Source organism: Cebus imitator, unplaced genomic scaffold (assembly GCF_001604975.1).
Source record: "Cebus imitator isolate Cc_AM_T3 unplaced genomic scaffold, Cebus_imitator-1.0 Scaffold26, whole genome shotgun sequence".
Lineage (NCBI taxonomy): Eukaryota > Metazoa > Chordata > Mammalia > Primates > Cebidae > Cebus > Cebus imitator.
In genome coordinates, this window is record NW_016107341.1 from 4488259 (window position 1) to 4514844 (window position 26586).

General features: G+C 35.9%; 1 pseudogene; it reads left to right on the forward strand.

Annotated features, from left to right (window-relative positions):
* Window positions 1-23541, forward strand: part of LOC108300301 — a 51949-nt pseudogene extending 28408 nt beyond the window's left edge.
* Window positions 23542-26586: the final 3045 nt, after the last annotated feature.

Genomic DNA, 26586 nt, shown 5'->3' on the forward strand with positions numbered 1-26586 from the left:
AAAAAAAAAAAAAAAGAAAATATATTCCTGTTGTTTAAACCACTCAGTCTGCTTCATATTGTTAGGGCAGCCCTAGAAAACGAACATAACTCCATGTATTGTTCTTGCCACCCTGCCTCCCCACTTCACTGTTTTTTTTGGTAGAGCATATTCTCCAGATGTTTTCTGAAAAAGAAGAATTAAGGAATATTTGAAAAGGGTCAAATATTTGAAAATACCTTTATGAAAAATTGTCTGGATGTAGAATTCTAGGTTGATTATTTCCTATCATCCTGCTTATCCCCTCTCCCACTCTGTTTTACGCTGTATAGCCATTATTTCAGTGGTCACTCATAGACCTCGCTGACCATTTGAGGATAATCACGATTGTTTTTCCCTTTCCATATGGTACTTTAACCACACTCACTCCTTTTAAACTTACATTATTGTCATCATATAATTTAATTTTATCTGCTTTTAATTCATTAGGATCTTATCTCATTATTGTATACCGTCCAGGTGTTCAAATCACCAGCATATTTCCTGTACCTTTTTTTTCATTTCTTCTTCATTTCAAAACCTTTCATGGAATGAGACCATTTATCTTCTGCTTATAGACAATGCTTGAAGCTTAAGATTTGTTGACTCTGCAAATTTATATATTTTATGAAATGGGAGGAAACGTTGGTCATTATTTTTCAATTTTTTCCTACTTCATCTTCTTTCCCTTGTCTTCTGGGACTCCAGTCCCAAGTATTGTTCCACAGGTCATTGAAGTTCTGTTCTTTTAAAATATGTTTTCCTTGGCTATTGTTAATTTCTATTGATCTGTCTTCAAGTTGACTGATCCTTTACTTTGATCATCTCCAGCCTGTCATTAACTTCTGGTGAGTTTTAAATTTCAGATACTGTGTTTTCAATGCTAGAATTTATTTTTGTTTGTTTGTTTTAAAGAAATTTTATTTACTATATCACTGTTATAAATAATGAGGCCCCATGCAGTCTCACGCCTGTAATTCTAACACTTTGAGAGGCTGAGGCAGACAGATCACCTGATATCAAGAGTTCAAGACCAGCCTGGTAAATATGGTAAAACCCCATCTCTACTAAAAATACAAAAAAAATTAGCCAGGCATGGTGGTGCATACCTGTAGCCCCAGCTACTTGGGAGGCTGAGGCACGAGAATCACTTGAACACAGGAGGTGGAGGTTGCAGTGAGCCAAGATCACACCACCGCACTCCAGCCTGGGTGACAGAGTGAGACTCTGTCTCAAAAAAAAACCATATATATAAAAAATGAAAATTTAAGAGGCAATTTAAATATTAGCAAATATATTAGTGCTAGAATTTTTGGTTTAATTTGTAGTTTCTATAGTTTCTATTTCTCTGCTCAGATGTATTTATTTGTTATTAGTGCATGCTTGTTCTTGAGCATAGTTATGATAGCTACATTCAAATCCTTTTCCTAACATCTAACATCTGTGTCATATTATGGTTGGTTTCCATTTATTACCTTTTCTCTTGCATGTGGATCATATTTTCTGTTTTGCACTTTCTTTATATGGCTAGTAACTTTAAATCATATCCTCAACCCTGTAAATAATATATGATTCTGCCATGTTTCTCAATAAAATATTGATCTGTTGTTTAGCATGTAGTCGATTTGATAGGACAAAAACCCCAAACTATCTTCTATGAAGTTGGTGGCAGTTGAATTCTTTTAATTCTTCCATACCTAGCTAGATTTTTATAGTTTATGCCAGACATATATTTTTCACAGGTCAGTGGAGTCTGGGTATAGATTTTATGGACAAAATTTTATGTAAAAGATTTCAGGCTCTCTTCTTCCAAGATTTTCCTCATCATTTTCTAGCTGCTATGGCTACAAACTCCATGTACATTCTTTATGCTGGTAAGACTGCAGCTTTGCATTCACATTTCAGATAAAGGTTGGACTAGGCAAAGAGCCATTAATAAAAGGAAACCTACCCAGTATCATTTTCTTTTTTTAATGTGTGCCTGTGTTTGGTCATTCTCTAGTTCTTTCAAGTAATTAACTTTTATATTTTGCCAGAATTCATAGGGTGCTCTGGGTGCAGGTGGAGAAAGAGGGACAGGAGGTTGTTTAATAGGGTCAAATCTACCCTCCTAGAAAGAGGAACCCCAAATTTTCTGCTTTCATTGGCCTGGGAAAAAAAAATTTCATTCTTGTACTCAAAAATGATTTCCAATGGATTCTAGGCCAGCAGTTATTTTGTTACATCATTTTTAAGAGGTAATATAATTGTCCTCTAGCTTCTGTTTTTATAGTTAAGAAGATAGCTTTTAGTTTAGCTCCCGTCAGAGAAGTTGCCTTGTATCTCCTGGCCACAGCTCCCCAGTCCCTACCACTCAGAGCCAGCGTCTCTTCTGGTTTCTATCAACTCAGCTTAGTTTTGCCTGTTCCAGAACTTCATATTAATGGAATTATGCACTGCGTGCTCTTCTTCTCTCTGGCTTCTTTAGCTTAACAATCTGTTTGAGATGTGTTTATATGTTCCACGTGTTAGCAGAGTTTACTTTTCTTTTTACTGCTGAGCAGTATTCCTTTCTGTGACTATACCACAAATTATTCATCAGTTTACCTGTTGATAGACATTTTGAAACTTGGAACAATTATAACTCAAACTGCTATGAAAATTCTTGTGTATTTTGTTTGTTTGTTTGTTTTTAACATGCGTTGTCATTTCTGTTGCGTGAATAGCTGCCATAGAACTGCTAAAATTTAGGGTCGATATATGCTGAAATGTGTAAGAAACTACAGATGTGATGGCTCACATTTGTAATCCCAATACTTTGGGAAGCTTGAGGCCAGGAGTTTGAGACCAGCCTAGGCAAAATAGCCAGACCTTTCTTCTAAAAAAATACAAAAATTAGCCGGGCATGGTGGCATTCTCCTATATCCCAGATACTTGGGAGGCTGAGGCAGGAAGGTTGCTCGGGCACAGAAAGTGGAGCCTGCAGTGAGCTATTAAAGTGCCACTGTATCCCAGCCTGCATAACAGAGTGAGATCCTGTCTCTAAAAGAAAAAAAAGAAAGTGATAGTTTTCCAAAGTGATTGTGTGATTTGACATTTCTAGCAGCAATGTATGAGAGTATCAACCATTATACATTCTTATCAAGTCTTGGTCTTAACAATCTTTGTGGTTTTAGCTATTCTCATGGAGGTAAAATTTATTCCACTATTACTTCACTGGGGTGGTAGTTTTATAAATGTACACATTTCTCAAAACTTATTAAACAGCATACTCAAAATCTACAATATTAAAATTATTAATAAATTTTACCTATTCCAGAAAGGGCCATATCTAGATTTCAGAGCTATAAAATGCCATTTTGATCTTGGAGCTTTTTCAAAGAAAGCTGTAGTAATAATTAAATAATCATAATATTGAACAGTATATGGTATATGGCAAGCTTTTAGTGATTATTTGAGGAATGGATGAAGTTGTTGGTTTTTGATTTTTGAGATGGAGTCTTGCTTTTGTCGTCCAGGCTGGAGTGCAATGGTGTGATCTTGGCTCACTGCAACCTCTGCCTCCTGGATTCAAGCAATTCTCCTGCCTCAGCCTCTCAAGTAGCTGAGATTACAGGCATATGCCACCATGCCAGCTAATTTTTGTATTTTTAGTAGAGACGGGGTTTCATCATATTGGCCAGGCTAGTCTCAAACTCCTGACCTTAAGTGATCTGCCTGCCTAAGCCTCCCAAAGTGCTGGGATACAGGCATGAGCCACCATGCCTGGCTGAATGAATTAAGTATTGTTCAAAAGTAAAATACAAGGATAAAATACAAAAGGAGAATAAGATAATTATGTACCTGCAAGTGCCAAAACAAAAAGCAACTAAATAAAAACATCTTCAAGTTACGTATTTGTCCACAAGGAAAAAGAAATGTTGATTATACAATTGTATGACTGTGGTAATTTTCTGAATATTTATGCTCTTACTCTTAACATAGCAGATTCTCTTGATTCTAGATATATCAGATTTAATCCAGGGCAGTTCAAAGTTAAGACAGATTGCTTAAAAAGTTAGCAGCATAATGGTTGATCATATTAATATTAGTTTAGCAAGGATTATTAGAATTTTATATTTAATAAGCTTTTTATGGACATAAAATGTATACTTCTACTTAGATGAATACTAGGGAAATAAAAAAGGCAATTTGTCCTTCAGGACATTCTGGGCAAAGTCAAACTGACCTTTGTCATTTTTGCTTTTTAGACCATTTCAAAATTTAGTTCATCATATTCAAGAACTTTTTTTTGTTGTTGAGACAGAGTCTCACTCTGTTGCCAGGCCGGAGTGCACTGGTGCATCACGGCTCACTGCAACCTCCACCTCCTGGGTTCAAGTGATTCCCCTGCTTCAGCCTCCCAAGTAGCTGGGACTACAGGCACGCACCTCCACATTCAGCTAATTTTTGTATTTTTAGTAGAGATGGGGTTTCACCATGTTGGTCAGGATGGTCTCAATCTCTTGACCTCATAATCTGCCCACCTCCGCCTCCCAAAGTGCTGGGATTACAGGCATAAGCCACCGCATCTGGCCAAGAAAACATTTTAACAACTAATTATAACCTATTACTACTAATAGAAAAACAACCCAGTTTGTAATACTGGTGGTGAATTATTAATCAAATCATTATTACAAATATATGGATTATCTTTTTTAAAAAACTTGACAAAAGTTATAAATAATTCATATTAATTTTAATAATGGAGGAAATTTTAAAAAATAGATACATCTAAAAAGAGGGGTATATCATCTGTTATGATAGGCTAGGTTATGCTACAGTAAAGAACCACCTCAGATCTCTATGGCTGAACACTGCAAAGGTTTAAGTTCACATTTATGCTCTATTTCAGTTGCTTCTGGGGTCTCTACACTGCATTATTTTCCTTATAGGACACAGAGCAGCCTCCATCTGGAGTATTCTTGTCATCATGGAAGAGGGAGAAAAGCAGAGGCAAATTATTAGCTTCTAAATTTTACCCCCAATGTAAATGCCTAATTCCACTCACATTTCATTGGCTAAAATGAGCTGCATAGTCACCATGTAATTCACTGTCACACAGTACAATTCTATCATTTGCTTAGGAAGAGAACCGGAATTACCTGGTGAACAGCATTAATAAAAACTATAAGGAGCAATATGAAGAATGCAAGAAAAAATCAGAGTAACAAGAACTTAGCATTGAATTTGAGATGAACAAAAAACTGATGAAAACATTTCCTCAGCTAAATAAGTTTCAAATAAACTGTTAACTACAAAATATAGGAGCAATGACAAATTTCTACATTTTTCTCCTTAATCTAGTTTATTCACTACTGTTCATGGTGAATTAAACTCCGATTTTTTCTTTAGTAAGAAAAGCACAAGAGAATATTCACGACCTACAGCAGGACAGTGCCTATTTTGAATAGGAAACCAATTTAAAATAATAATGGCCTTACCGAAGGCAATCTAGGCTAGATTAGAACACCAGGGACAACCTATTTTATCGTAGTTTACCCACACTGCACAACAGTAACCTGAAAATATGGCATCAAGACCCAAATTGAATCTATTGAGGTCACTGAATAGGAGATATCTAACAATATGGAGACAGCATAAGGATTATTAAAACCATCACAAATGAGGTGGTGGTGTAGAGGTTATTGTTATTGCATATATTTTGGGGATTTCTATATTAGCATCTTTTCTCACAAATCTTTGGAGGTTTATTCACACTCAGAGTACTAAAGACAAAGGTGAATATCAATGTAGCTGTAATGATCCATGTGTACGCTAAGGGGCGCCAGGACCTAATGTTTAACACCACATTTTTAGCTAGGATGAAATTCTCAAACTTCAAGCATCCTTCATTGTGACACGAAATGGGAGCCGTTATTGTTTAGTAAATATTTTCCCCAAACCAACAATCATAACAGTTCTTGAGGGCCCAGCTGAACCATATAAAATAAATTAATGTCTTTTATTAATATCATTAAAGTACTTTACATAAATTAACTCACATAGCAACATCTTATTGTCGATAAATTTAGACAAATTCTTCATCTAAATTTTGAAAAGATTAAATAAGATAATGAAAATATTTTATTCTTATATGTTCAAGGCTTTAAGTTGAACATATAAGGACATATATATTAGACCAAATAATCCCATGTGTCTTTTCCACTCTGTTTAACATTTCTATAAATAAAAAGTCTGGTTCAAATTCACATCAAGAGACCAGGCATGGTGGCTCACACCTGAAATCCCAGAACTTTGGGAGGCAGAGGCAGGCAGATCACCTGAGGTAAGGAGTTCGAGACCAGCCTGGCCAACATGGCGGAACCCTGTCTCTACTAAAAATACAAAAATTAGCTGGACATGGTGATGGGTACCTGTAGTCCCAATGCCTCGGGAGGCTGAGGCAGGAGAATCACTTGAACTGGGAAGGCGGAGGTTGCAGTGAGCCGAGATTTCACCATTGCAACCCAGCTTGGGCAACAAGAATGAAACTCCGCCTCAAAACAAAACAAAACAAAACAAAAACAAAACAAATTTCTCATCAAGAGATTTTCTGTAAGAGAAAGAGTAACTATCACCTGAGATCTATATGGAGCTCTTATAACCCTCATCCACTACTACCACTTGTATTCCCCATAATAAGCTTTCAAAAATGCCAGATCTTGGGGACTGCCACAGTTCACTACACTCGAGGGAAAACAATGTACATATAATGATACTGTTACTCTTAGCAGGGAAGAAAGACTTTATGGAATCATATAATACATTCATAAACAAGAAACATTTAATAATGACTTCCATAGATTGCAAGTGCTAACCTTGTTCACTGTCATTTTAAATGTTATTCCATGTAAATCCTCACAAATCTAAGAGGCAGATGTTATTATTTCTGTTTTGATAGTAAAGAAATAAAAGTTGACAAAGATTAGGTAAACTTGCCCTGAGTAATAAAGCCAGTACATGATGGAGCCAGAATTTTAATTAAAACCTGTTTGATCCCAGATTTCTACTTCTGATTTGTAATTCACACATTATTTGTTGCCAAACTGGTATGTTAAGAAAGATTTCTCTATATTTATGTCTGTATTTATAGTGATAATAATCTTACCAAATTGGTTTTTCTTTAGAAGTAGTATAAAAAGGCCGGGCGCGGTGGCTCAAGCCTGTAATCCCAGCACTTTGGGAGGCCGAGGTGGGTGGATCACGAGGTCAAGAGATCGAGACCATCGTGGTCAACATGGTGAAACCCCGTCTCTACTAAAAATACAAAAAATTAGCTGGGCATGGTGGCGCATGCCTGTAGTCCCAGCTACTCAGGAGGCTGAGGCAGGAGAATTGCTTGAACCCAGGAGGCGGAGGTTGCGGTGAGCCGAGATCACGCCATTGCACTCCAGCCTGGGTAACAAGAGCGAAACTCCGTCTCCCAAAAAAAAAAAAAAAAAAAAAAAAAAAGAAAGACCCCACCCAAAAAAAAAAAAAAAAAAAAAAAAAAGAAGTAGTATAAAAGCACATTTCTGCAGAGGAAACATTTTAAAAGTTAGATATACTCTGAATTTATGTGATTTCTTTAAAATGATAACAACAGTTAGATGCTATCATTTAACAATATCACCTCTTATTCTGTTGCCCAGGCTTAAGTTCAGTGGGGTTATCATAGGTTACTGTTAACTTCAAATTCTCGGGCTCAAGAAGTCCTTCTGCCTCAGCTTCCCAAGTAGCTGGGACCATAGGCACATGGCACCATGCCCAGCTAATATTTTATTTTATTTTTTGTAGAGACAGGGTCTCGCCACATTGCCCCAGCTGGTTTTCAACTCCTAGCCTCAAGCCATCCCCTGACCTTGGCTTCCCAAAGTGCTGGGATTACAGGCATGAACTACTACACCCAGCCAAAATGCAACATTGATGTGGATTATTCTTCATAGAGCCTGAGCTATAGCTATCATTTCAAAACTTGTAGTTAATATCAAAATCTATCAATTTGTAATGTTAGTTTGTTTATAGATACCTATAAAGATGAGAAGCTTACTAAGAGTTGAAAAAAGTTTCAAACCAATTGACTAGGACCCTCTTTTCCAATGGTCTGCATTGCTGGGCCATTTAATAATTTAAGTCAGTGATATTAAATGTTTTAATATCTGTACACATCAATGCATAGTATCTTACACTGTTTATCAACAAATATTTATTGACTGCTTTAATAAGGGATAATAGGTGTTTGAAATCATAAGATGAGACTTTTGAGCTTGTGAAAAAAAGGGGTAAAAAATCTGACACAGATTTCCTGTTTTTTATATTAATGAGACGTTCATTAGTTAGAAAAAAAAATTTCTGTACTTTAGGCTTCTTAAATCCCTAAAACTGAAACTAGATCAGTGATAAAATTCACATCACTAGTAAGCTAATGGTCAAAAGTGTAACTTCTGCTTCTTAGGTGGTAACTATCTTAAGGGATCTCATTTTTAAAAATATAATTCAAAATGTGATTTTGTTATCAAAGCAGACAAATGTTTTGCTGGGAGATACAATTATGTAATAAAGCATGGGATAGCAATGTAACATATTAAGTTGGAAATACATGGAATGAGCAATATGAACACTATGAATGTAGCCATACAGATAGGTTACGACCTCACGGAACTTATGTCTCAGTTGCGTTATGACTAGAAGTGACAAAAGGGCTGTATCATCCCCTTTGATATCCTTCTAACCCCAAATCCATCTGTGTACTTCTAGTGCATACTTTTGGCTCTAATTTTCTTCTCACCACTATAAACACTCCATGCTTCTTGAAAGATGACTGATTTGATGTACCAGGGCAGAAACAATCAGAATGGCGCTGGTCATTATCTTGAAGACACTTTAAAAAGCTCAGGGGCAATGCTAAAAGAAATCAGCGTCCAATTAAACTAGCACCTAATAATCAAATTTGATCATCGGAGCAATAAAATAATACAAATGATAATGTTGATCATAATGATGAAGATGACAACTGGTACACATTGAGTCTACAAAAGATATGGACATACAGTATTGAAAAGAGAAGTTATAAAGTTTGTGGAAACAGAATGGTCAAACAAAATTAAGGTAAATGTATTAGGATATGACTAGTTTTTTCATTCATTATAATATGTAGTTTAGCAGACCATTCATATTTATGGGTATAGTGCTTTTATATTTCAGGAGGGTTTTTTTTTGTTTGCTTTTGTTTTTTGGGTTTTTTTAGATGGAGTCTTGCTTTGTCTTTGGCACCAAGCTGGAGTGCAGTGGCACCATCTCAGCTCACTGTAACCTCTGCCACCCAGGTTCAAGCGATTCCTCTGCATCAGCCTCCTAAGTAGCTGGGACTACAGGCGTGTACCACCATGACCAGCTAATTTTTTGTATTTTAGTAAAGATGGGGTTTCACCATGTTGGCCAGGTTGGTCTTGATCTCCTGACCTCATGATCCGCCCACCTCAGCATCCCAAAGTGCTGGGATTACTGGTGTGAGCCACAGCACTTAGCCTATACGTCACTTTTAGAAATAATAAAATATATATGTGTGTGTGTGTGTGTTTCAATCTGTTTAATACAAGCCTAAATATAAAGAAATATGAATAAATCAAATAGTGCAGGGGAAACAGTCACTACATCAAAAACAGGAAGAACCATTGGTGATCACAAAAAATAACCAGCTATAAGGAGAGTCAAGAAAGTGATGATGGGTAGAAAGGTATTGTATATTAATAAATAATGATCATTAGTCATAATAAAGTTCTTGGTAATACCATAGTAGTAGCAAATTACTATGTCCTCATGCTTTATGCATGCTAATGCATTCAATCCTTCTAATAACTACATGAGTCAGATATTATTATTATCCTCATTTCACAGGTGAAAACTGAGACACAGAGGTTGTATAATGTGCTCAAGATCACACAATTAACAGGATGCACAGCTGGGATTTAACTCTAGGTAGTTTGACTTTAGGGACAGCATACTTGACCACTATGCTACCAAACATTCTACAGCAGTGGTCCCCAACATTTTTGGCACCAGGAACTAGTTTCCTGGGAAGACAATTTTTTCATGGAGTGCGGTTGGGGTAGGGGATAGTTTCAGGATGATTCAAGTGCATTGCATTTATTGGGCACTTTATTTGTATTCTTATTACAAGATAATATACAGTGAAATAATTATACAACTCACCGTAATGTAGAATCAGTGGAAGCCCTGAGCTTGTTTTCCTGCAACTTGACAGTCCCATCTGGAGGTGATGAAAGACAATGACAGATCATTACGCATTAGATTCTCATAAGAAATGCACCACCTAAATCCTTCGAATGCACAGTTCACAGTAGGGTTTGTGCTGCCATAAGAATCTAATGCTGCTGCTGATCTGATGGGAGGCGGAACTCAGGTGGTAATGCCAGTCATGAGGAGTGGCTATAAATACAGATGAAGCTTCACTTGCTTAGCCACTGCTCACCTTCTGCCGTGTATTACTGAATATAATATGAATTAGGAGAACCCTAAAACATGCTCCACATACACTTTATAAAATGATGCCCTAACGACAATCTTCCTCATGCAACTGCAAATGTTCATAGAAATTTTATTGGGGAGAGTTTGTGAAATTCCTAATAGGCCACAAACCAGTACAAGTTTATAGCTTGGGGATTGGGGACCCTGATCCACAGGTACCCCTTAGAGCCTATCTACTTAGATTCCTTCCTGATATCTCATAATATCAAACCTTTGATGATCCTGTGAATTAAAATCCCATAAGGAGTTATAACTACCTGCCATACGCCGGCCAAATAAAACTTTCAAAAAATCATACTGGTGATTTTTGAGGCTCAAAATTATAAAATATGTGAAAGGTGTGGACTTAACATTCCATATTGACCAAACTAGCCAAAATTTGGCTAGTAAAAGGAAGTTACGTGATGATTAGTGCCTAGATTTTGAATACCCTTGGGAGATGCAACCAAAAATTGATTGGTTCTTTTTTCATAGGTCTATTAAGATATAATTCACCAATTTAAAGCACACATTTTTCATAGTTCTATTAGGATATAATTCACCAATTTAAATCACACATTTTTCATAGTTCTATTAGGATATAATTCACCAATTTAAAGAATAAAATTTAAAGTAAATCATTTCAATGGTTTTCAGTGTGTTCACAAAATTGTGCAATCATCATAAGAAACTAATTCTTGTCATTCCAAAAAGAATCTATTGATCTTGTACTAAGTCTCTGCAACCTTAGAGGGTCTGAGAAAGTATTATTTGTATGATGGGGCTCTGCATGCATTACTGAAATCATCAGAGGAAATCAAGATGATATCACTGAATCCCTAAGAGGTTTTCAAAATAAGAGTGGCAATGATACCAGAAAAATAAAAAAAACAGTACTGGAAAAAGTAAGAAATGTAATAAGCCCATTGTGCTGATTTTTAAAGAAGGGGTATATACATATACTTAATAAAGAGTTTTACAGTCATTTTTGTGTATCTACTGTTAAGGGGTTTGAAGATTTAATCATAGCAACTTATAATCATTTAATAAATATAATCAAATTTAAAATAAATGTTCAGATGCTCAAGAAAAAAATCTTTTTTGCAATTTTATTTCAGAGCAATAAATTTAGTATTAAAACTGTACAAATAACACTGTATACTCCTTTTTAAAAACTCCCCACAATTTATTAAAATTTCTATGAACATTTGTAGTATTATGAGGAACATTGTCATTAAGGCATCATTTTATAAAGTGTATGTGGAGCATGTTTTAGGGTTCTCCTAATTCAGGCCCCTATCTGTAACATTATGTATATGAAGTTGCTCTTGAATGTTAGTTATCCAAAAGGGATTTGTTAAAGTGACTAAAAGGCTCTGTAAGATGAAAAACACTTAATCATTTAAGTAAATATAAACATTGTGTGTGTGTGTCTGTGTGCGTGTGTGTATTATGTGTGTCTATACACATGAGGCAAACCAGAAATATATCATAGTATGGTTATAGTATTAATTTGTGAAAGGTTTGTACTGAGGATTCAGTGAAAACACATAGCCTTTCATGATATTACTACTCAGATTTCAATCTTCTTTCATCTTTTAGCTCTGCATCACCTACTGGCCTCTTTTTAGTCCCAAAGGATCATATCCTGCTCTGTCTATATAAGAACACTTGCTTTTTATGCCATGGCATTTACTGTCAGTTGGAGAGACAATTGCTTGCAGTCTGGACTGTTTATACAGTATTTTTGTCTGTTCTGTATGTAGCTATGCATATCTGCACTGCCAGAATTTAAGTAAGCTTGCATTCCTTCAATATGGACCATACACTTTCTATAGCTGTTTATTATCAAGGAAATTGTATGTATTCTGTACATTGTTTTTTAGCTCTGCAAACACTTATGCTTTGTCTGCTATGGAATTAAGAAGTGTTTTATACAACACTGGGGTTTTAATAGAAAAATAGCAGCTCCTGGGGATACATTGATTTGTATTTACATAGTATGTAATATGTTTCAGACACTGTTCTAAATGCTTTGCAAACATTGATTCATTTCATCTTTCTAACAATCCAATAAGGAAAGTATTATCATTATCTACATTTTATAAGTTAGAGAGATGGAGGATGTAGAGAAATTAAAGAAAGAAAAGTCTGCCCTGGAGCTAGATTGTCACAGAAGTTATTAAGATTTAATTGGTGAGAAAAATCTCCTGAGTGCAGATGCATAATCAGATCAATTCTAAGGAGTCACACTTACAAGGACATTATCCACTATGACAGCATCTCTAGTGTAACAGTGGATCTTTTGTGATGCAAAGTCACATAAGCAGTAAATGACAGAGATGGCATTTGAGCCCAGCAGTCTCTCTCCAAAGCCCATGTACTTAATGTAACATGGAAGAGTGCCTCTTTCCCAGAAGTCATTGAACTTTATGATTCTTATTACCCAGCACAATTAGCCCCCAAGTCTCACTGCCCAGTTTCCCAAATGTGCCTTTACTGGTAGTCTATTCCATGCCCACGTCTGTGTATGCTTTATTATCCCCTCATTTGCAGTTACGTGAGTTTAAACTCAATAAATACTTGATGATGGAGGGATTAATATTGCACTAGAGTGGATAAATGTTGTTGTAATTAAAATCTGCAGAAAATGTGTGGTGAGTCTACTTTCTACATCAATACTCTGCCCAGTTACCTAGTACTAGGGTTTGTGCAAATCTGGGAAACAAAACCAGTCAGTAGAAGACACCGTTCCCCATGTGGCAAGGTATACTTGCTAGGGTTGACAAAATATTTTGGATCAAAGTTTTTTAAAAAAACAAATGTTATAATAAGCATTTCTCTCTAGAATACTTAATAGATGATGACTCATTTTAAACTACTGCATTCTGACTGACCTTTTGTGGCGCTGAAATAAGATTCTCATATAGGTTATTGGGGTTTAAGTGGTGAAACAATTTCCTTAGTAGAAATGTCACAATCATATCAAGCCTAAGGAGTCACAGTTAAGAGGATATTATTCAGCAGGAACATTTCTCTAGTTTGTCAGGATTAATATTATGTAAAGAATAAACTGATGTTTTTTAAATTCCTTCATTCAAAAAGGTTCTATTTGTGGTCTCCCATCTCTAAAGCCAGGCCTGAAGGACTGTCACTCAAGAGCAAAGGGGCTGGAGGGAATGGGTAAAAATGTATTTACTGGCCAGGCATGGTGCCTCATGCCTGTAATCTCAGCACATTGGGAGGCCGAGGCAGGTGGATCACTTGAGGTCAGGAGTTTGAGACCAGCCTGGCCAATATGGTGAAACCTCATCTCTACAAAATATACAAAAATTAGCTGGGTGCAGTGGCAGGCCTGTAATCTCAGCTACTCAAGAGGCTGAGGCAGGAGAATCACTTGAACCCAGGAGGTAGAGGTTGCAGAGAGCCAAGATCATGCCACTGCATTCCAGCCTAGGTGACAGAGCAAGACTCCATCTCAAACAAAACAAAAGAAGAAGGAAAGAAAGATGAAGGAAAAGAAAAAGAAAAAAAGTATCTTATTTTCCAAGATAGTAGTCTGCCTGGCTTTTTAATAAGGTGGTTTACTAAAGAAATCACAAGATCCAGCACTGAGGATTCCTCCATAGTCCTCTCCCAATACCTCAGGTACAGAGCCGACTGCTCCATGATAGAGGAGATTCTTTCAGGGAAGAATAATGTCTGTCTCTTCCACTTCTGGGAAACTGTGGGAGGAGGAAGGAAACACCAGGGTAAAGGAGAAAGTTTGTTTTCACTTCCCCTTACATAGGTTCCAACTAGGAACAGGTACACCAGATAGTGAGGGAAACCCAAAATGCAATGGGAGTTCCTGCATATAACCTCTAACCAAGAAGCCTGAGCGGACCACAAAGAGTCCATGCTGCAGGGGTGAAATGACCATCCTCTCAACAATCAAGACTTTGCTGAAGAAGCGTGAATCCTTCAAGAATGCCACAGCTCCCCAGCAGGATCCCATGGATCACCGTCTTTGCTTAAAAATTAACAAGCTGCATTAGTATAGCAGGCACAGGTCAGAGGCCTTTTCTGACCTCCCTATTTAAAAGCTCCCCTCATCCACTGCTCATTCCACTTCCAAAAACGGTGCACATCACATGGCAACTAACTCCATGAGTGGTAGCTGAAAGGAAATCTTGGCTGCCTCACAAGGCTGGGGAGGAAAAATTGAAGTTCAAGACTTATTGAGACTTTTTTTCCAGAATCCAAAAGCACTCCTAGTCTTTCAGTAATAGTGGAATGAAAACAGGCTAGCCATCACCAGGACTATAATCACAGCCTCAAATTATTTATACAACTCTTCGTAAGTAATCTGGCATCCAATCCAAAATAATCATGCATTTAGGAAGGTAGAATTTGACAGAAAACAAGAGGAAAAAAGAAGACACTAGGAAAAACTCCCCCCACCATGTACTAAAGCTCACTTTCTATCACCTTCATCTACTTTATTTCTGTTATCTCTTTTCAATTACATATTTATGTGTCTGTTTTGTGATATGTCTCACTCATTACAATATAAGTTTCATTTTCTTTTCTTTCTTTCTTTTTTTTTTTGGGGGGGGAAAGAGTCTGACTTTGTCACCCAAGCTGGAGTGCAGTGGTGCAATCTCAGTTCACTGCAACCTCCACCTCCCAGGTTCAAGCAATTCTCCTGCCTTAGCCTCCCAAGCAGCTGGGACAGCAGGTGTGCACCATAATGCCTGGATAACTTTTCTATTTTTAGTAGAGATGGTGTTTCACCATGTTGGCCAGGCTGGTCTTGAACTCCTGACATCAAGTGATCCAACTCTCTCTGCCTCCCAAAGTGCTGGGATTACAGGGCATGAGCCACTGCCACTGGCCCAAGACATGGACGTGTTTCTATTTATTCATTGTTGTATTTGCAGTATTTAGAAAAGTGTCTGACACATAATAGGTGCTCAGGAAATCTTGTTGAATCAAAGAATGATCAAATTAACTTACTTACCGAATAGTTGCTAGACATTTTAGATATGGAGCTATTTCCTCAGGTTGATGACATAAGGAAAACTCAATGGATTATATTGAGGAAAGGAAAGGCTATCTTAGATGAAAACATGAGAAGAAAAAGAGCAGGAAGTGGTGCAGAAGAAGGAGCATATATATATAGAATTTAGGACAAAAGCATAGTAAATCTGTCTGCAATGTTTATTAGTGTGGGAAAATGAGAAATAGATGTTACAGATTAGGAAAAATGGAAAAGAGAATAGGGAGTAGAGGATTGTGAATTCCAAGTAAATATTACAACATTTTATCTAGTATCATGACTGTCATCTGTATTAATACATTTGAGAAATAAACAGAACAATATAAGAAAAACCAAACAATATAATAATAAATATAAGAATATATAATATATAAGAAATTAAAAGATATAAGAATTTTTATATATTTTGTTGAGCTAACTGAACCCAAGTCAGTAATATTATACAGTTTTTCAATGAAATGAAAGTGGAAAAAATTGTGAGATAAGGATGAAATGAATTATAAAAAATTTCATATTCAAACTGATTGAACCCTTGATGAAATTGATTTCAGTATCTTATCTAAGGAAGAATTTAAAACCTTAAACACATTACAAGTCAAAATAAAGGATAATAATTGGAAAAATGAGACATATTGAAAAGTTTCTTAGAGAAAGAAAACTTTTGAAAAATTTATAGAGTATGTTAGCTGCGAATACAATTTTTTTTATTTTTATGTTTTTTTTAATTGTACTTTAGATTCTGGGGTACATGTGCAGATCATGCAGGACTGTTGCATAGGTACACACACAGCAATGTGGTTTGCTGCCTCCATCCCCCCGTCACCCACATCTGGCATTTCTCCCCATGTTATCCCTCCCCGACCTCCCACCCTCACCCCACTCTCCCTCCTTTGAACCCCCCACAACAGACCCCAGTGTGTGATGCTCCACTCCCTGTGTCCATGTGTTCTCATTGTTCAATGCCTGCCTATGAGTGAGAACATGCGGTGTTTGATTTTCTGTTCTTGTGTCAGTTTGCTGAGAATGATGGTTTCCAGATTCAACCATGTCCCTACAAAGGACACAAACTCATTGTTTTTTATGGCTGCATAGTATTCCATGGTGTATATGTGCCACATTTTCCTTGTCCAGTCTATCATCGATGGGCATTTGGGTTGGTTCCAGGTCTTTGCTATTGTAAACAGTGCCACTATGAACATGTGTCCTTATAATAGAATGATTTATAATCCTTTAGGTGTATACAATTATTTTTATTGTACGAATGATAAAAATCTGTTAAGAGCACTGAGGAAAGTTATAGATTCATCTTTTGTATTTTAGAACAAGAATCATAAGTGGGTTTTGTATTTCTATTTTCTAATTATTTGATTTCATTATTGTTACAATCATTTATTTACATACTGTTTGTATTAGTCTGTTCTCACACTGCTATACAGAAATACCCAAGACTGGGTAATTTGTAAAGGAAATAGGTTTAATTGACCACATGGCTGGGAAGGCCTCAGGAAATTCACAATCATGGCTGAAGGGAAAGCAGACACCCTCTTCACAAGGCAGCAGGAAAGACAGAGAGAAGAGTGGAGGAAGAACTTGCCAAACACTGATAAAACCATCAGATCTTGTGAGAACCATCACAAGAATAGCATGGGGGAAACTGCCCCCATAATCCAGTCACCTCCCATCAGGTTCCTCCCTCAACTCCTGGGGATTACAATTCAGGATAAGATTTGGGTGGAGACATATAGCCAAACGATATCACTATTTTCTAGTAAAAAAAAAAAATCCTAGAATGTAAGCATCAAATAAAAATTTTAAATTTTATAAAAGCAGACAATAGCTACATATTTTTACAATCTAATATATCATGGGTGCTACATGATCACTGAATCATAGTAAAACAATAAAATCCAAACTGTTCAAGCTACAGTAAAAGTTTCCTGAGGTACTGAAGTGACAAAAGGGAGATTTTAACAAGGAAACTGTATCAGGGATTATACTTAGACAACTAATCGAGTTTTTAACGACAAGTCTCACATGGATGTAGACAACCTTCAAATTCCAAGGAAAGTAGAATATGTAACAATTCACATTTTACAAATCCAAGTTTTATTCTAGGAAGATTTTGACAGTATTCAATGACCATGGAAAATTGACATGGACTCTAATTAATTATTCATCTGGAAAAAAATCCCTGGGAGAAATCAACAAGAATCAAATTGCAGACACATAGAAGAAAATGGTCTAAGGCCAAAGATAATCTAGGCTTAGGCTGTCAGAATTGTCTGACTTCCTCTTAGGAGAAAAAATTAAATCTGATAGTTGTGAGGCTTACAACCCACTATAACATCTTGGCTTTTTTTTTGTTGTTAGGGAGGGTCATTGTTTTCTGAATTTGTTCCCTTTCTTTTTCTGCATACAAAACTACTCTAAAAGATTTATTCTATTTTTAAGCAAAATGCATAAAACTACATTTAAAATGAATTAAATATAGGAGGGGTTGTACATAATTGCCTGTATTTCGTGGGGTTTCAGTGGCTGAATTTGACATCTCCCCACAGTCTCACCCTTCCGTCTGTTTTCTTCCTCACCTGGAGCCCTTGCTCTTAAGACCTAAAAATAACCTGAGTGGTTTAGCAAGAAGAGTGATCCTGAAGGAATTGTTAGAAGTGAGGTCCCCCAAGTCTGTCCTGATATTGAAAGCTTTGCGCAAGAGGGATCCAGTGGAGTTGAAGAAACAAAAACCAGGCAGCTTTCTATCATTCAGTTTTACAGAGAACAGAAAAGCACAGCAGGGATCTTCACACATTGTAGTTCTCTCTTGCTTCTGGGCAGGGATTTTTTTCCTTTCCCTCTGGTTTGAGCACTGTTGTTTCAGGCAGAAATATATACTCTATAGCTAACTTCCTACAGGAAAAATACTCCATCAGCTTTCAAATGTGGGCTGTCTGTGTTAGCCATGTAAAAGCACTACAGAGACAGAAGGATTTAAATTAGTTCTCGTCCTCAAAATTCATTAACAGCATCTCCATATTGGGTCTAACCCTCTATGTTTAATATCTAAAATAACTCTTAGCCATCCAGCTCAAATCTGGAGATACTGTGTCAGATTATATCTTCCCATGTCCTTTTCTCTATTTATCCAGCCAGCTTCATTTTGTTAAGCATTCCTTAAAAAATAAAAAAATAAACCCCTGTATATTAAAAATAAACTACCACAAAAAAACTGGTTAAAATATCCACAACAGCACTAGAGACTACTAGGTGTATTGTCTGTATATTTACACACACACAAATGTATGCAAACACACACACATATACAGAGGCATATACACATAGGCTTGTAATTTGGAACATGGTCACTTTCTTTTGGGAAAAAAAACGTATCTTTAAATAAATGGATCACTAGATGCCTGATTTACTCAGCACTAGTTTTCTCTTCAGAAGCTCAAAAATTAGGTAAAATAATAATAATAAAAACAAAGTAAACCAAAAATTTCCAATGATACAGTTTTTATCACGTACACACATATGTGAACCTAGGTATTAAGCTGGGATTTCACTTTGGCCTACGAATGGTCATTAGTCACTACACCACCTGAAGGTTCCATATGCTTGTGACAATCCCTCAAGATAAATGTGCTCCATTATTTAAGATTTATGGTTATGCCCATGAATCATCACTATATATAATTCAAAAGCTGGCATTTGCCCTTGTGCTATTACATTTTATTTTCCAGTTCTATCAATGTTTACATCTTATTTTTAGAAGCTAAAATTAGTTTGTCTTAATAAAATAGGTAATGACATGTGTTTATGGGCCTAATGTTTTTGAATAACTTAGAATTTTAATTTGTTAATTAGGAGTATAAATATTATCTCACAGAAATACATTATTATTTTATAAATATCAAATATCTATTATAATTATTAAATAATTTTTATTTAGTATTTCTCTGAATTATTTGAGTAGAGGCTTGGATAAATAGAAAAGATTTGGTTTCTAGAGGCTAAAAAGTTGTAAACTTAGAAGTTAAACTGGAGAAGGAAGTTTACTGGTATGAATGACTAAATGGCCTTTAGATTAACAAAAGTTCTTTTCCAAAGGAATAGCCTGCTTCTAAGAATCAATATGAAAAGTACAGAACAAATTACTGGTATCTGAACGGAAGTAAGTTTGTCTTTAACACACAACACAAAGTAGGTAAGTGGCTGTATAAAATGATTAAAAACATTCTTAGCCCTGTAAACATATACGATGCATTCTTATCTTGTAAACAGATATAACAGCGTGAAGATTATCCATAAGAGGGTCACTTCACAACTTTTATTTTTCCCCCATGGCTCTCTAGTGCTTAAAGGATGGAATTTGTGTTTCATCCTGTCATAAAATATCTTTCAGAATCCATCTTGACCTTCTTCCCAAATTTGCTCTGTCCTCTCCCATATGTCAAATTTCTAATTGACTCCCAGGAAACATCTATGACTTTATAAAATTCTATTTTCTCAGAATTTTATTCCCACTTCTCTCTTAAAATCAAGCAAAATAAAACCAACAACAAAAAGTCATCATTCAGGGCTGGATATTTTTCCAGGCAGAGCAATTGACTTTCTCCTCTATCACCCATGAACTTTCAGTAAGTGTCTACTTGAGTTCTTATCACAGCATACAATAAGTATATGTTTATAGGTATTTATTGTCCACTAGACTTTAGAAGAATTTAAAGTCTATGCAGAGTCCACAAATTTGAATACATGCAAGGGGCCAGACAGGTAATGGCATTAGGCTTTTGGAAAACTCCAATACAAGTTATGACAACAAATGGCAGCCCACCCAGAGAGGGGATGGAGAGTAGGGAATGGCGGAGATTGTGAATAACTGCAAAATGCATGCTGCATCTGTCTAAGGGAGGTTAAGCTGCTGCTCCACTGTGGCCACCTGTGGTTCAGTTAGAATACCACATCAATATGGTCATAGCTTCTGGTTCTCAAGAGAAGCTAGGAATATGGAATTTTACGTGTAATCTCCCATTATGTAAATGCTACCAACCAATTCCTCCAAGAACATTTCTTTTATGGGCCAAATAAAACATGGATTTGTGCTTAAATTTGGCCATTTAATATTGGAGTTAATCAAGGGTAGCTCCTGGGACTTCTCATTGTATATTTTTTCCCCTAATCAATCTCATTTAATACATGACGATTCATTTTCTTCTATATGCACATATCTCAGGAATTTATATTTCTAATTCAAAACCCAAACATCCAACTTCCACCTTGGCATCTCCTCTTGGACTGCTGATGACACTTAGGTACATTTTATTTTCAAAACCAACATGATGACAATCGTATCCCCCCTTTAAGTGTAACACATTTTAACATGCATAACTGTCCATCTAAGTAGCAGTTATCTTTGACCGTTTTTCTCTCTCACTACCCTTTCCAATTTGCCAACAAAGTCATTTTTCCCCTACTAATACTAGCCTCTTGATTCCAATCATTTCTTTGTTTCTCCATCATAGCACCCTGATCCACAATACCATCCCCTCTCCCATGAACTAGTGCAACAGATTTTTAACTTCTCCCATAAACCCTTTGGTATCTCTCCAATATTCTCAAAAATGCAGCTAGGTGATCTCCTCAAAATACAAGTCGAGCAATGTTTCTACATTGCTGAATGCTTCAGTGTTTTTCCATTATTATACGGGATCAAGAGGAAAACAGGTGGACAAAATGAAAAACAATGTACCTAGTAAGGCTCTGTCTGGTTTGAAGTCTTCAAACCTTTTTATCCTCATTGTGTGCCACACATCTCACGCTCTGCTTCAGCCTTGCTGTCTTCATACCTCCAGCCTTTCCACTACATAGCTTTTTAGATGCTTTTCTTTTCTCTTTCCCTTACTAACCTCCATTCATCTCAATTCTACCTCAGATTCCTCAACCAAACTACCAAACACCTCTGTTTGTACCATTAATCACAATGCAACAAGGGTTATAATTGTTAAGTGATCATCACAGTATCTGTCTCCCTATATAGATTCTAAGTTCCATGAAGGCAGGGATTCCTGTTTCTCCTTATTGTCTCCCCAGAAATAAGCATAGGATCAGGCAGGAGAAAGTAAGAAATATCTGTTAAATAAATAAATTCATGAATAAATAATACTAAAAATATTACTGAATTAAAATTTTTAAGTAGATAGATGGATGGAGATGGGAAAGTCCTGAAAGCCCTGTTTTCCTAATTTCACAATAAGAGAATGGATCTGAGAAAAAGGAGACAGAGCTATTTAAGATTTTATTGCACACCTTAAATTATCCATGGAATCAATATTCCAATAGGAAGGAACTATTAAATAAAATACTTTAACTGCGTATCATAAGTGCCTATGTTCACTAGTGTAGATATACATAATTTGATTTGAAAAACATAGCAAACATTTTTTAAAAGTTCTTTTTCAACTTCATTAGTGATGGAGAATAGATAGCTTGGAGAGAAAACATAACCTTTAGCTCCCAGGGAGGCACCTCTCTGCTTCTACTGCCAGATATTTTTCTGCTAAGGTTTCACTACATCGTTCAATTATAGACTGATCTTTCCCCTTTTGTGCTTAACTCTGGGGGCAAAAAAATGAGATTTCACCAAATAAGATTTTAACCTGAAAATGCAAAAATCCATATATAAGAATAAAAATTTCTGTCACAATATAGGAAATAAAAATCAGTAATGATCAAGAAAATATTCATAACTACTAAAAGACGAGAAAGATAATAAAAATACTTTGAAGGTCTGACAGAAAATTACAGACTAGCCCTCCTGGCAGGGTCACCGGGGCAGGCTCTGTCTACCACTTCCTCAAGCCCACATTGGCTGCCCTGCTGCAGCCTGCCCGTAGCTGCTCCCTCCCCCTGCACCCCTTCCACCTCACTGTAGTCATTTCTGGAAGGAAACTGGCCCAGCAGATCACGCAGGAAGTAGGAAGTGAGAGAGTGGGTGTTATTCCGGTAACAAAGGACCACACCTGAGCATGATCCGGGTCAGCGAGAATCCTGCAAGTCACTCCTATATCCTCAACAAAACCAGAGCAGCTGCAGATGTGGGAATCAACAGTGAGACAATTGTGAAACCAGCTTCAATTTCAGAGGAAGAATTGTTGAGTTTACTCAAGAAACTGAATAGTAATGATAATGTAGATGGCCTCCTTGTTCAGCTGCCTCTTCCAGAGCATATTAATAAGAGAAAGATCTGCAGTGCTGTTTCTCCAGACAAGGATGTTGACGGCTTCCGTGTAATTAATGTAGGGCGAATATGTTTGGACCAGTATTCCATGTTACGGGCTACCCCATGGGAAATAATTAAGCGAACTGGCATTCCTACCCTAGGGAAGAATGTGGTTGTGGCTGGAAGGTCAAAAAATGTTGGAATGCACATTGCAATGTTACTGCACACAGAAAGGGTCCATGAAGGTCCCGAGGGTGATGCCACTGTTACAATATCTCATCAATATACTCCCAAAGAGCAGCTGAAGAAACATACGATTCTTGCAGATATTGTAAGATCTGCTGCCAGCATTCCAAATCTGATCACAGCAGATACCATCAAGGAAGGAGCAGCAGTCCTTGGAATAAATAGAGTTCACAATCCCAAAACTGTCAAACCTAATTGTTTGGAGATGTGGATTTTGAAGGAGTCCGACAAAAAGCTGGTTATATCACTCCAGTTCCTGGAGGTGTTGTCTCCATAACAGTGATGATGCTAATGAGAATACCTTTATTGCTGCAAAAGAAAAGGGAGGGAGCTGAGGCTTGGAGCACAAGAAGTGCTGAAGTCTAAAGAGCATGGAGTAGTCAGTAATTTACTGTGTCTTCTATGTCACAAGCAGAACTCCAAGCCAGATCAAGAAGCAAAGCAGGCCAATAGAAATGCAATATTTTTAATTTATTCTACTGAAATGGTTTAAAACGATGCTTTGTATTTGTTGAAAGCTTAAATGGGTAGGTGTTTGTGCACATAGCTCGGTAGTACCTCACCAGGGAGCATTCCAGTATCATGCAGGGTCACGTGATCTAGCCAAGAACAGCCATTAACCTATTGATGAACATGGGAGACATTGTCATATTGGGAGTGGATGCTTAACTTTGTCAAGCACCTCAGTTAAACATCTGCCTTTTCTAGAATTGCATTTCCCAAGTGCTAGTCCAGTAAGAGTTGATACTCATTTCAGGTACTAAACCTTTTAGGTTCAACTGATTAAACCAAAGGAAAAATGTTGCTAGAGAAGATTAAGGAAAAGATGAAAAATAAAAAATGGTAATAATTGAGTAGAAAAAAATTACTCGAATTTATATATGGATTGATTGGTAACCAGGTTTATCTAAGTAGAACTGAATTGGCTTGGATAAAAGAAAAACTACATGTTAATCATTTACCTACGCTGTCATTTTGAAGCTTAGTCAGTCATTGGGAAAACGTTTAGAATTGTTCCTTGCTATTAGGCCTTATTTTATGTATGTTACCCTTCAGTAAGTTCTCCCCATTTTAGTTTTCTAGAATTTAAAGGCTTATTTTATAGATTATTCATGTGTATTATCATATTTGGCTTTTGCTATATACTTCATTGGTAAATTTTTGTATTGCATAGTTTCTTTGATATATCTTAAAACCTATTTTTGAAAAACAAACTTGGCTTGATAATCATTTGGGCAGCGTGGGTAACTATGCAACTTATTTTTCCGCCAAAGAATTGTCAGCAGCTGCCTACTTTTCTGTGATATACCCTGCTGACTTTTCCAGAAAAATTTTAAGAGTTTGAGTTAATATCAAATTTAATCAGACTTTCTGATTAAAGGTTTTTTTTTAAAAAAAAAAAAACACACACATCTGTCTGGTGTCTTTAAAAAGAAAGAAAATTATAGAATAAAATAGTCTCATTGCTTTCAGCATTTAAGCTTGAGACCTTTTTTCCCCCTCAGAAAAATGTTTAAATGATACTAATTGAAATGCTTTTGGTAGAAATAAGTTTTGCTAAAAAACACATCTTAGATTTTATTTTGAAATATGTATATATTATCTATATTATTCAAATATGTGTGTATACAAAAATGATAACTGTGTGAGGTAATGCATATGTTAGCCAAATGTAGTCATTCCGCAATGTATATATACTTCAAAACATCATGTTGTACATGGTAAATATATATCATTTTATCCGTCGATGTAAAAAATAAGTTCCCCTGATACCAAAACAAGACAAGGACACAACAAAAATAGCAAACTACAGGAAACAATATCCCTGATGAACATTAACAAAATACTAGCAAAGTGAATTCAACAGCACATCAAAAAGACCATTCATTATGATAAAGAGGGATTTATCCTGGGGATGCAAAGATGGCTCAACATACGCAAATCGATAAACATTGATTTGCATTACCTAACATTAATAGAATGAAGTACAAACATTATATGATCATCTCCACAGACACGGAAAAAGCATTCAATAAAATTCAACATGACTTCATGGTAAAAATCTTTAACAAATTATATATAGAAGGAACATATCTCAACACAATAAAGGCCATATACAACAAACCCACAGTTAACAGCATACTGAACAAGGAAAAGTTAAAAGCTTTTTCTCTAAAATTGGGAAGAAGACAAGGTTGCCTACTTTCACCACTTCTATTTAAGATAGTACTGGAACTCCTAGACAGAGCAGTTAGGCAAGAGAAAGAAATAGAGGGCATTCAAATTGGAAAGGAGCAAGTAAAAGTGTTCCTGTTTGCAGATGACATGATCTTATGTATACAAAACCCTACAGACTCCACCAAGGGACTGTTAGAAAAAATAAATTCAATACAGTTGCAGAATACAAAATCAACATACAAAAATCAGTAGTATTTCTATATGCAACAGTAAAATATCTGAAAAAGAAACCAAGTAAGAAATCCCATTTACAATAGCTACAACATAATAAAATACCTAGGAATAAATTTAACCAAAGAAGTGAAGTATCTCTACAATGAAAACTATAAAACATTGATAAAGGAAATTAAAGATGATATTAATAAATGGAAAGCTATCCCGTGCTCATGGATTAGAAGAATTAATATTGTTAAAATGTCAATGCTACCCAAACAATCTTCAGATACAATGCAATTCCTATCAAAATCCCAATGACATTTTTCACAGAAAAGAAATCCTAAACTTTGTATGGAAAAAAACCAAAAAGGCATTTTGAGTATTATATTTTCAAATTATTCAGAAATAGAAATAAGACAAATATGTTCTCTCTACTCTGGTGCATTGTCCAATTGGTCTATTTTTCTGAAATTTCATTAATGAGTGTCATCTTCGAAGTTTCACATTAACGTTATATCATGTATTAAAATTACAATGTATTCCTTATGTATATGTGTATATTACTTTTACATTTTTGCTTTTGATTCTAAGACAAATTTATTTTTCCTCACTCATACAAATTAGATGACAAAATAATCTCATAAACCAACAATATGATTATAAATGAAACATTTAACATTGCCTAAGGAATAAGTATCAATTTTGTGCTATGAAGATGACTATCCATCAGATTATTCCACTATAATATCTCCGCCTTGACGAGACTTCAATAATTGTAGCTTCTGAAAATTAGATTTGCGGGGGTATGTAACAGATTTCAGGATTTTTAATCTAACATTTAACCTGAAACTGAACATTTAACCTTAAGAAAAATTAGATCTCAGAACTTTATCTCACTTGAAATCACCTCAAATAAAAAGATATAAGAATAAAGGAAAAAGCAAAAATAAACTGCTGATACAGGGAAAATTTTGCTGCCAGGAAATCAGTTCCACAGGATCAGTCTGCCTGAGGCCCATCTTGACTTCATTCATAACAAAGGTGTGTAAATCAGTGCTTATTTTAATGCTCTATCTAGTCTATCTTTATACATTATGATTTTTTTTTATTTAATAGAGTATGATGAATGATTTTCTTACAAATG